General features: G+C 36.0%; 1 protein-coding gene and 1 long non-coding RNA gene across 3 annotated transcripts in view; one reads left to right on the plus strand and one right to left on the minus strand.

Moving 5' to 3' along the window:
* The window catches only part of LOC141452456 (interference hedgehog-like), a 106,001-nt gene that overhangs the window by 63,916 nt on the left and 29,530 nt on the right, over positions 1 to 12,555 (minus strand). The gene's annotated exons all lie outside the window — the stretch shown is intronic.
* LOC141453430 (uncharacterized) lies at positions 7,691 to 8,815 on the plus strand. Its single transcript, XR_012457989.1, has 3 exons — positions 7,691 to 8,084; positions 8,227 to 8,373; positions 8,459 to 8,815. It is a non-coding gene; the product is annotated as an uncharacterized lncRNA (long non-coding RNA).

Raw genomic sequence — 12,555 nt, forward strand, 5'->3', positions numbered from 1 at the left:
AATCGCAATCATAACTTTAATTTAATTATAGCGAGCCATATGAGTCTTATCCTGATTCTGAGTTCAAACTTACATTTTAAATGAGACTGTTCCAATGAGAGCAATTTTTTTTTTTGTTTGTTTGTTTGTTGGCTTCCTGTCTGTGCAGATTAGCCAGGGATGTACTAATGTATTATTTAATGAGATGTGTTACGAGTACTATTGTTATTTTTGTTTTAGGTGCTGTTATGTTTTATTTTTTACTTTTTATTTTCAAAGTTTGATTTTGTTTTTGGTAATGAATTGGAAAATAGCCAGATACGTGTCGAATATTGGTTCTATGAGGATGGTGTGTAGGTTGGCAGGAAGTGGACATTTCGCTTTGATGACTGCATTCCACAGTTTATCCCTATCATCCTGGTGACTATTGCAATCAAGGATCAGGTGGTTGGCGTCTATAAGTGTATCAGAAGGGCAAGAGCAAATTGGAGGGACTGAAATTCCTATACGGCTGAGATGGTGGGGCGAGAAGTTATGGTTGAAGCGCAGTCGTATCAAAGTAGTAGTGAACTTTCTACCTTCTGCGAAGTCAAAGTACCACGGTTTTTTAGGTATTGTCGGCTGCAGTGAAGTGTAAAATTTACCTTTGGCATATTTTGATTTTTCGTAATCTATAGACCATGCCCTGTAGTAGGAACGTTTAGAGAAGTTCTTTATATCTGAAGGTAACAGTTTCTCGAGCTTTAGATTCTCCAGGCGTATTGCCTCTTTTGCCTTAGAGTCTGCAATTTCATTGCCAGTTATCCCTGAGTGGCCCCTAATCCATATCAATCGAACTGTCTTTCCGCATTTCAATTTAAATTTTAAAACTAATCTAATGTAAAGGATGAATCTGATGATTTTTTAAACAAGTTTGGTTAATATCAGGCTCGAATTTACCCCAAAAAACAGCCGCAAGTAACCGCGTTCGGTACTATGCAAACGATTTCTCTTTCTAGTTGCCAACAGCACTAAAGCCACGTTCACACAAATACAACGATGGAAATACTAACAAAAATCGTTGATCAATTGACCGCAATCCAGGGTACAATTGCGGGATTGGTTTTTGTATCCCAAATTAACGAAAAAATGAAATAAAAAAACATCAGAATAATCGATGTAGTTGTAGTAGGCAGGTTTTGGATTTTAGTTTAAAATATTAGAGAAACACAAATCAGCCATCGCTCCCCCTAAACCGCTTCAACATCTCCCCAATTTTGGGCCCTTTACCGCCCTGTAGGCCTTCAGCGCCCCCAAGGGGGTGTTATCGCCCACTTTGAGAAAGAAAGTTGTATCTGAAAAAGTCTTTTATACTAATATTCAACACATGCTTCGAACCACCCAGAGTCCATTCTCAGGTTTTTTTTTTGGATGATAATTTCTTACTTTAATTTATTAGAAAAGTTCGTTGTTACCATTTGGTTTTGGTTATAATTATTACGTATCAATATGTCATTATAAAATATCTTAATTTTGAGGACTTCAGACTGTCGTAAATGCTGAGTTTACAGCTAAATAAATTCCGGGAGAATCACTTTACAAATGAATTATTTAATTATTACTATTATTATTATTATTATTATTATTATTATTATTATTATTATTATTATTATTATTATTATTGAATGTTCCCCAACAATTGAAGAGATTGAAATAAGAGATTTCAATTCAGTGTAAAGTCTAGCTCTCAATTTCTTACATTTTAAAGAGCAATTAACTGTTTTGCAAAAAGTTTAAGTTTGCAGAAAATTCCAAAATTGAAAGTAAATTTAGTGAATGTATTTTTCAATTTTCTGTGAGTTTTCCGAAAATACCTTCTACAATTTTTTTCTAAATTTTGAAAGTAGATCAAAAGTTTTTATTTCATTTCTATTTTTTGAGCTGGGGATTCATTTTAGTATTTTGAGGTTTCACTTAAAATCTTACTACGAGTCAGCCAAACAGGAATTATACACGTAGCATAAGAAATACGTGACTGTTCACGTTCTTTTCTTTTTCCTTTAGATTTCCTGTGCTGATGATTGCACACTTCCTCTGTAATCGGAAGAGCCCACTAAATGAGTATACATCTAATTGAGCTGAAGGAGCATCCGCAACTGATTTCCCAATTCTGATAGTATTACTGCCACCCAGCTGTTAGCAAAAGAAGACACGTGGCCCCTTACATGACTATAGCGGATATTAGCGGAGTAACAAGGAACCAACCCATTATTACAGCTAGCTCTACGATGAGCATCAGACCACCCTGACACAGTTCCGGTCTCAACTACCGGAACATACCATGATTCTTGGCTTCGCACCCTAACTGTAGTTTTGAACAATAAAAAAAAAGAAAGCAAAATAATGAAGTATTACTCCTTTGCTAGTTTAAAATATGCTCACTAATGAAGGGCCAAAAGTTTGAGCAGACAAAAAACTCTTCTCTCCTAGTTAAGACTCTTTAGATTGTTTACAGATGTGCAGCAGACATGTTAATCAACCTAAATACATGATGTTCCTCACTAGTTTATAATGTAACGAAGTGGCCATTGTCACAGGAATTGGGTACGTTTATTTTTCCCTTATAATCTGTCAAATTTTTGCAAATTTAAAAATTCTAACTGAGCAATATGATTCAGGAACCTAAAAGTATTTTTTACTTTCTTTTCCTTTAATTGAGCTACTGTAATCGTGTTGATTTTGGATTTTTGAGTTTTCACTAGCCATATCCGTTCTGAGGTTCCAATGAGTAAAGTAAAAAAAGTTTTATTTATTTGCAACTGTACAAAATATACATCTAGCAAATGTTTATTTACAGATAAACATTTGATTGTGCCACAGAGCTGGCTCAGTGCCACAACCAGGATGACGGGATGAGAGAAACCGGCGCTGGAACTCTCTAGGAACTTATTGGGGGTTTAGGAAGCAATGAGGTCACGTGGCCAACGCCGTTTTAAGCGACGTGGAGGACTGTCAGGATGGGACGATGTGGATAATGATTGAGCCAGAGGATTTGGGGTTGATCAGAGAGTGCTGTGGAAATTTAGGAATCGGGGGTGGATTAATTCATTTACATACGGAATATTGAGATCAGGATGGAGGTGTGCGGTTGGAGACATAGAATGGTGTGTTAACGATTCGGCGGAGGACTTTAGACTGGAAAGATTGGATAGGTTGGATGTTGGATGGTTTTAGCGGAGCCCCACAATTCTGTTCCATAGGTCCATATTGGTAGTAATAGTGTTTTGTAAAGTGTAAGTTTCTTTTGTACGTTCATGGAGGATTTCGGTCCAAGGAGTCTCCTTAGTAGTCCTTAACGTCTGTTCAGTTCTTGTCTTTTAAGTCTTGTGTGAGGGTACCAGGTTATGTAAAAAAAAAAGAAAAAAAAAAGTAAAGTAATCGCCTATTTTTGTTAGGAATGGCCTAACCTCCAACTACCAATTAGGTGTCATGGATGGGGCAGAAACACATACTTTATATTAACATTTTTTTTTACTAACAAATAAAAAGTAGTCTTAGGCGGGATTCGAACTGGGATCTTCCACTTACAAAGCCACGCTCATCACCACTAGACCAACACCTGTTCCTAGGTCCCATGGTTATGAAAAAGCGGTTAAAATAGTCTGTGTGCCAATGTATCCACCAGATACTTCGTGCTAATCGCTCATCGTAGAACTATAACTTTTGTTTGTGTTACGGCACTACTAGCCGAATTACCGGTAAAACAGTACTTGCTCGCTGGTAAATAATCAAACTAGCAGAAATTATGTATCTAAATACAATAAATTTTGTATTATATCTTTAATAATTTATGTTCAACCTTCACAGCATGTTTGTTTTGCCATAGTTGTGACCGGTTTTGGTCGTCCATTGTTTATTTTTATCACCACCATTAGAGTAAATGAAAATTTGTGTTGATGATTAAACCAGTTACGGAGATCTGAAATAGATATGGCAAGGTGATTAAGCCAATGTATGTTTGCTTTCGCTAGTAATTCATTTTGTTTTTTACTATCTTACACGTCCTCTTTTACGTGTTCTTCGAGCAACTGTAACAATAACGCGTTTAACATTAATTTAAACAAAAATATTACTACCTTTTTTTTTCTTTAAACAGTAAATTATCGCAGTTACATTTGACATGCAATGAACTAATATGTAGAACATAACTTACTTTACTAACTATGCAGGCCATTTATTCTAACTAAGACGCTAGTTCTACTATAGTATATAAGTTAACTTGAGAAACAGTTATATAACTGCTTTAACACTCTGGTAACTTTTTTAGTACATTTTTCATATTTATTTCTACGTTTTCGAGCTGTGATAATAAGGATTTCAACTGATTCTCGAAAATACGTTTTCAATCTAAATTTTTTTGTTGAAATTGGTTTTTACTTGTTTGATAAAAAGTAAGCGTTACACTGAACATGGTTACTGTCAGCCAGGGTTTGTGGTGTGATTTGGAAACGGATCCAGGTATGCTTCAGTTTATACTGATTTCGAAGTTAGTTAAATTCAATCACGATTAATGTTCGTAACGAAGCTTTTAACATTTCAAGGTCTAACTAGTAAGAACGGAAATTCAAAACTTAATCAACTTAAAAAATCAACTTAACTCCACTTTTGATAACCTTTCTAGCAATGTTAAAAAATATTTTACAAAGATACTTGTCTAACGCAGCATTAACTCTTACAAAGTTTCGATTGATTGGCCATTTTTCCTTTCTGTTACAGAAGATGTAGAGATTTAGAAGGCAGGCATGTAAGAGATGAAGTTTTGATCATACCTCTAAATAATCGCCAGCGTGTCTGAAAGGCAAAGGAAACTAACGGTTCTGCTCTAGAAGATTTAAATACGGTTCCTAGACATAAAAGGAGTATTATATGCAAGGTGCATCAACCATCTGTCAATGCGTTATGCAGTCTGAGAGAGGAATATAGCCTCGCTGTTTGGTTTTGAACAGAGGTTAGGGTCCAGTTGAGTCTGTCCATAGAAAGGAGAAACTGTTGAAATTGCTGTGGACAATTTTAGCCGATGACCCTCTTGGTTGCTAGACGGTTCGTAGAAAGCTTCAGCTGCCTAGGATTTTATTCCATGGTTTCGCGTTAGAAGTCTGGAGGGATTTTTTTTTTTTTGCATTCGTTTAGATCAAGAATTAGGTTGATTCTAGGCTCTTTACGGCTCATTGTAGATTAAGGAAAAACAAGCAATGGCCTGGCAAGGAACAGTCTGTGCAAATCTGCTTGGAAGAAAGTAAATCGTCGCTGTACGAATATTTCAATGTGATAGGTAGTTTAGTAATTGTTTTTTCAGGAAGGGCTTTACGTCCAACTACCCAATTAGGTGTCGCGGACGGAGGCGATTAACAAACATACTTTACTGTAAAATTCCCTTTATTAACCATTAAATAAAATCCAAGGCCTAATACCGGGGAATCGAACCCAGTACCACAATACATCTTAGCTTTACATGTCTCGCCTCTAACCGCTCGGCTACCATGGCTACCGTGAAAGGTTATTTTGGTTCATAGTTCAGCTTTGTGGAGAAGAAACATCCACGCCTTCATTTTTAGGAACCATCTACGTCTACTTAAACTGTCAGGTCCGGAATGGACGCTCCAACTAGTGAATGCCTACGCTCTGGGTTACACTCACTGGGCTACACCGTGCGTAGGCTTTCTGTCCTACCAGAATAATTGCTAATCGACTGAATGTCTGGGTTGAGCAGCAGGACATCTTGCCTGAAGAGCAGCTTGGATTTCGTCAGCACAGAGGATGTAGGGACGGAATTTTTGCTTTATCTGCAGTAGTTAATGTAAATTTAAGAAAAAGAGGGGCAAAAATTTACGGAATATTCATAGACCTACAAAGGGCTTTTGATTCCCTATCACACACAATACTATGGAACAAACTCAACAAAGCTGGTATCTACGGTAAGGTTGTAAACATCATGAAGGATCTCTATGATAATGCCTCTGTGTTTATAGAAAGCGATGGTAGACAGACAAAGGAGTTCAGGGTATCAGAGGGGGTACTGCAAGGAGAGAACCTCAGCCCTTCCTTATTTTCCATTTTTCTGTTTGATGTAGTAACTTTCTTTAGGGACCATGGTGTGACAGGCGTAGCAATTAACGAAAAGGAGGATGTCATCATGCTTCTTTATGCTGATGATATAGTTCTGCTAGGTTACTCTTGGATAGATGTGCAGTTAAAACTGGATTTGCTTGAAAAATATTGTGAAAACAACTTGTTAAATGTTAATGTAGCCAAAAGTAAAATAATACCTTTTCATAAGGGCAAATTAGGAAAACAGAAGAAATTTATTTTCAAGAAAAAAGAAATGGAACTAATCAGAGAATTCAGATACCTCGGTATCATATTTTCATCAAGTGGAAAATTTAGAAGAGCGAGTGAATATAACAAATCAATGAGCATAACTGCAGCTGCAAACGTGAAACAAATACTATCCAAAGGAAAATCAGATGCATGGAGGACTAAGGAAGTACTATTTGATTCGATGGTAAATAGCGTATTGTTATATTGTGGGGAAATTTGGGCGTCACCTTATGCGGAAATCTTGGAAAAAGTACAAATTAAATTTTTCAAATCACTCTTACAGCTGCCAAAATCAACTCCTGATGCGTTACTTAGACATGAACTAAACAGAATTCATATCAACTATCACATATTTAAGAGGGTTCTATCATGGTGGATAACATTGCTTGGAATGAATGATAATCGTATTCAAAAATTATGCCTAAATCGCCTCATAAATTTAATTGGTAATACACAAATTCCTTTTAACTGGTGTTCCTTTTTGTACAATTATTTAACTAAAATAGGAGCCACTCATTTATGGATCTCTCAGGACTACAATGAAATAAGAAAAAACAAAAATAATTTATTAAATGCTTACAAAAATCATCTTATTAGTATTGATCTAGAATCTTTATTCAAAACAAGATACAACTGCTACATTAGGTTTGTGAGTCAGTATAATTCCGCACCGTTCTACCTGTCCCTAAAACTTCCGTTGCACTTTCTAAAACTAATAGCACAGATCCGACTGGCAAATAAAAAATACCCAAGAATAGTGATTAAAGATGATAAACATGATTTCAACCCTACTGAAAATTGCTCATTCTGTAAAGGTGGCTCATTGGATACGCTTGAGCATCTTCTGTTGGAATGCCGTACATTTAGCGCACTTAGAATTAAGTATTTTGACAAGCTGCCGGGTTTAAAGTTAAATGCGCTAGATATAATCTTGAATCCCTATTCAGAGTTAGATATTAAAAACTTATGTTACTTTGTCATAAAATGTTTAGAAATTAGAAAAAAATTGAAACCCTGGTTATAAATTAGAAATTAAACAGACATTAAAAAGCAAAAACAATTTTAAGTTGAAATGTTCCATTTTCAGAATAAATAAATAATATTAACTAGAAAATTAAATCGTAAAAAATAGTTGCGGTAACTGTACAAAGAGTCAAAGTTCTTATATAATGTTAGAAAGTCTCTGTATTCTTTATATTTTTATGTCCTCTTGCCAATGTTTTGTTACATTTATCGTATATAGGTAAGTTTTTGTATCAAAAGACAAAAAAAAAAAAAAAATTCTCTTTATTTTTTGTGCATCTATGAGAATAACTATTATTTAGTTTAGATTTAAGTAGAAAGTTTTGTTAAATATGTAGAACTCCTTGCTGTAAAATTTACATTTTTAGAAGCAATAAATTTGATTTGATTGATTTGCTTTCTGTCCAACCCGCTAGAAGCTAAACTAACTCCACATAGTATCACACAAATAGTATCTGCCAGGAAAAATTTGGATTCAGTTGGTCACCTGTGGTATAAATATCCTATGGTAAAAGTAATTCTTCCATTTTTTTTAAATCAAAATTGACTCAATCGATTTTCTTTCAGTTTTGTGTAATTTCTTTGAATACCTAACAGTATAAAATGAACACGTCTTTATTTTGAGGAATAAATAACGGTATTTTGGGAATCAGGTGAAAAGAACATCACTTTTAGTAATAACTTGTTATTGCTGAATTAAGTCTAGATCACGTCCTCAGTGATAGGTAAATTACGTATATTGATTTTACTGCTTGCACTTTTCTTATTTTTCTTTTTTCTTCTAATTTTGCAAAAAAAAAGAGTATTTTTTCCCCCTTGAAACAGATAATATGGTACAGATTTTACCGGTAGTTTCCATCTTTTCAGAGCAATGTTAGTTGCTTACGTTCTACTGAAGGAAGCTGCGTTTAACATTCTTGGACATCTTACATTTTTGAAGGCAATATTCGGCTAATAACAGTGTATTTAAAGTACTGTTACAGTTCCAGATTCCAAAATGTTCCATGGATCCTGGTCAGTAAAACTTTTGGCTACTTTATTTTTTTGATTTCGGAAGTTTGTGCCACGTTTTCTATTGTCTGCAATTCCTTTCTTTTAGGAGCAGCAGCAAATTTTCAACCACGGAATCTAGATTTGCTTCCCATAATAAGCAACTGGTTAACTTTTTATTCTTTGCCATTTAATATAACTTATATAAGGGAGCGTTATAATCGATAATATCTAAATACAACCATTGAGAATGTAAAGACATGTTTTCTGAATAGAACATATTAATTATTGTTAATAGTCTTTATTGTCCATTGATGACTGAACAAATTATTCTAGAATTAAACAAACACCCAAATTTTGCAATATCTTATAGTTTCTGCTTTCTTTACACCAAAATTCCAATATCTATTTATTTTGCAAGATTATCTCTATTTTAAACACTATTATCTTTATTATCTTAATTATAGGCCCTAGAGCAACTGGCCCGGCACAATAAAGTTCGACTGGAATGGGTGCCGGTCCATGTGGGGATTAAGGGGAATGAAATAGCCGATCAAACTGGCCAGGAATGGAGCTAGTACTCCTTTCATTGGCCCAGAACCAGTGCTGGGGATCACCATGGGTGTAGTTCGTGAGGCTCTCAGAGATTGAGTCTGGAGAGAACATGAAAAGAACTGGGTGATGCTTCCTGGGGTCAAACACGACAAGAGTGTTATGCCCTTGCTGTGTAAACAAAGAAGCAAAGAGACTCTGGGCTTGTGCCCTGATTACAGGCCTATTCACAGAGCACGGCAGGTTCAGGAAGCACCTGCACCAGGTAGGGCTTATTAGCCGTTGTGCAGATTGTGTCAGAAAGGGGAGGAAACGGCTTCTCACCTGTTATTCGATTGCCTTGCAGTCGATGGACTGCGCTACGATATCTTTGGAACTCTGAGACCAAGGGAGATTGTAGCGCAGAAGGAACTGGTATGGAAAGCCCTCAATCTTTTTAGTAGGGGAGGTTTCACCTACTAGACTTAAAGGGGAAGGCACAATAAGCCTCTTGTGGCTGCTGTGCCGTGGGGCATAGGTCCCGTACCGCTTCTAATCTAATCTAATCTTAATTATAATTTGATTACAAGCTTCACAGGTGGACGTAATTATTAACTGTTAAGTCAGGTCTAACAGTAAAAGAGATGGACGAAATTATCAGCTTTTCAATTATCTGTTCCTTTTAAGTACTCGAACGCTGATCAAATAGTTTTCGTTATTATTCACGTCTGAAGCGGACAAAGCTGGTTACCATATTTTACACTAACCTTTATATCCAATATCGTAATTCTTTATCACGTCCGCCTCCGTCGAACTCGAATTCCCTAGTATATGAAAACAAAAGGAATATCTTTTTTGTACGAAAAATCTTATGTTGCTTATATTTTACTCTGGTTCAAACATCTTCTGAGTTTGAATGTTCATAAAAGAGTTGGTTTTAGTTAGCTGGATTTTCACCCATTAGATTAGCTGACAGATTTGATCGCCTTTTTCAAGTTATAATGATTAGTTATATACTCAATAACATCCGACACTGTATTATCAGAAACTGATTTGAAAAATAAATAAATAAATAGAGCGAACATAGTAAAGTAATACATTGCTACAATTTACATATCCCTAAAACAATCTTTTGGATTAAATGTGCGAACAAATAACTAAGTAATTAAATTGTTAGCAACGTTCTTATTTCCGATGATTGACCAATCTTGCACATTTTCGACATATAATTTGAAGAATAGTTCTCAAACAGGTTTATTTTTTACTTTATTTATTTTCACGACTGCAGTATAATTCTGCAACAAGTGAAGCTGTTACAACTTGATACCAAAATAAATACATGAATACATGAGAGGAGAATTCACCCATTGGTGAAACTCCCAAAGAGGTACAGTTCATATCGTCTACTAGCACTTACTTCTTAGAGAAGATCGCGTGGCCACCTGCACTTCAACCGCCTGGAAGGATTTTCTGGTAGAGTGTAGTAAGTTGAGATACTAGTGGATTAGGATGTGAGGTGATTGATGGGTGGAATTTAATATAACGAGATCTTATAGCTTCTGAAGCATAGGGAACAAAGGAAATCTCGGCCCAAGGTAGAGTTAGGGGCATAGTAAGGAGCATTTGCGATTTGACGGAGTGTTTTTGACTGGAAGGATTGGATTTTGTAGATATTGGAAGCTTTGGCTGAGCCCCAAAGTTCCATTCCGTAAGTACAGGCAGGTTTCAGTATCATGGTGCAGATAAGTCACTTAATCTGTAGGGGAGAGTTTAGATCGTTTGTTGAAAAGTCTAGAGAGAAGTGGATTAGGCGTTTGTCCATGAAGAGTCCTAGGTACTTACCACAATCTGTTGTAGGAATTGGAGTGAGGTTTAGGTAAACGGGTGGAAGGATAGTTCGCCTTAGGGAGAATGTAATGTAATTACATTTGTTTTCATTGATTTTAATTCTCCATTTCTTTAGCCACGTCTCAAGAGATTCTAAATGGGATTGGAGGGAGCGATAGGCAAGGACCGGGGTCTTCATGAGGAGAGAGGATTGCCGTATCATCGGCATAAGTAAAAAGGAAGGTATGAGGATTGGTAGGAATATCAGCAGTGTACATGGTGTAGAGTACAGGCTCAAGGACGCTTCCCTGGGGAACACCTGCACGAACTGAGAAACTGAGCAGGAATTTCCACACAGGGCACTAAAATAACGTCCAGTCAGGTAAGATTGGAGGATGAGAAAATATGTAGTTGGTAGGATGCTCTTGAGTTTAGCAAGCAATCCCCGGTGCCCAAACAGGTTAAATCAACTAAATGTTTGAAGCCTCAAGATTCATTAAATAATTGAAATGAATTAAAATCTTTTGAGTAAATCTATTGAGCCATAATTTTTTCTCGGTTTCTAATAAAAAGTTAAATCGATTTACCAATTTAGTTTAATAAATTTGTTAAGAACAAATGAAATTAAGCGAAAATTCGTTTAATATTGGAGTAAAAAGTTTAGAAATTGAATTCCACTTTGGTTTGTAGATGGTCGAGGAACTCTTTCTTCAGCCTCATGTTTATATATTTCTCAACTTTATATTTATTAAAAAGAGAATGAAAGAGAATCAAGTTCAAAAAATTTGATATCAGATTGGGATAAAAACACAGAACACGCTGGCTCATTCCCATTTATATTCCCAGTACCTTATCATCCTTAATATGGAGTCAACGTCAGGCTAATAATGACAAAGTATAAAAGTATAATAAATAAATATGAATCCTCGGGTCTGGGCTGTGGTGGAATGCAAACAGCAGGAGAAAGAAAACATGATTAGGGGAGAGAATGCGAGGAATGGAGAGCAACGCTGGGGAGTCCAGTGGTGCTGGAATTGTGCTCTGGAGTGCACGGGTCCGTCTGTACGTATGTTGCCCTTCACTATGCCGGCTGTTTGACCTTGCTTGCATTCCATGGCTCGTGTGCAGAGCTGGAGCCCACTTGCTGTCGTATCCAGCCGGCTTCAAGTTCTCATCTTTTGCTTTATCATCCCCCAATTTCACTGCCTTATTTCCATTTCTTGTACTACTAGAGTGAAAAAAGTATAATTTGATAGACTTACTTTCACACCTTGTTCATCGCCAAATTAAAAAGAGTTTAGTTCATTTCATACCTTTAACACTGCATTACCAATGCTCGAATTTAGTCAGTTATTGCCAATGTGGAGCCATATTGACTCCATAATTTATTTTTATCATTTTTTTATATTGATTTCAATTTTAACAATAAAATTTGCATTAAAGGATGAGAAAGAATAGGAATTAAGAACGAAAAAACAAATTTTGTCCACAAATCGGCTTTAACATTTCACGCAGAAGGAATTAACTTCAACTTAGGATCGCAGTAATTTCAGTATTTTCTAGAATCCCTGATTGACTGCCTTCTGATCAGGGGCTTTTTCATTTTTTTAATTACATTCACTATTTTTTCAATTACTGTGTGCTGTTGACACGGATCGGAAATGACCCAATTCGCTGCAAGTTTTGGCTGCAATTCGGACAGAAAATCAATTCTAGAAAGAGGCTATTTTTTTATGTGCCTTGACTTTTTTTTGGCATTGGCTTCCGCCATACAGCCAGCATCGTCTAGGTGCTTATCACTAGAATATCACTCACTCTCCATTCTTACTTATAAATACATTCGCTTCA

Source organism: Rhodnius prolixus, unplaced genomic scaffold (genome assembly GCF_049639745.1).
Source record: "Rhodnius prolixus isolate KJV_2025 unplaced genomic scaffold, Rpr scaffold_3, whole genome shotgun sequence".
Taxonomy (NCBI): domain Eukaryota; kingdom Metazoa; phylum Arthropoda; class Insecta; order Hemiptera; family Reduviidae; genus Rhodnius; species Rhodnius prolixus.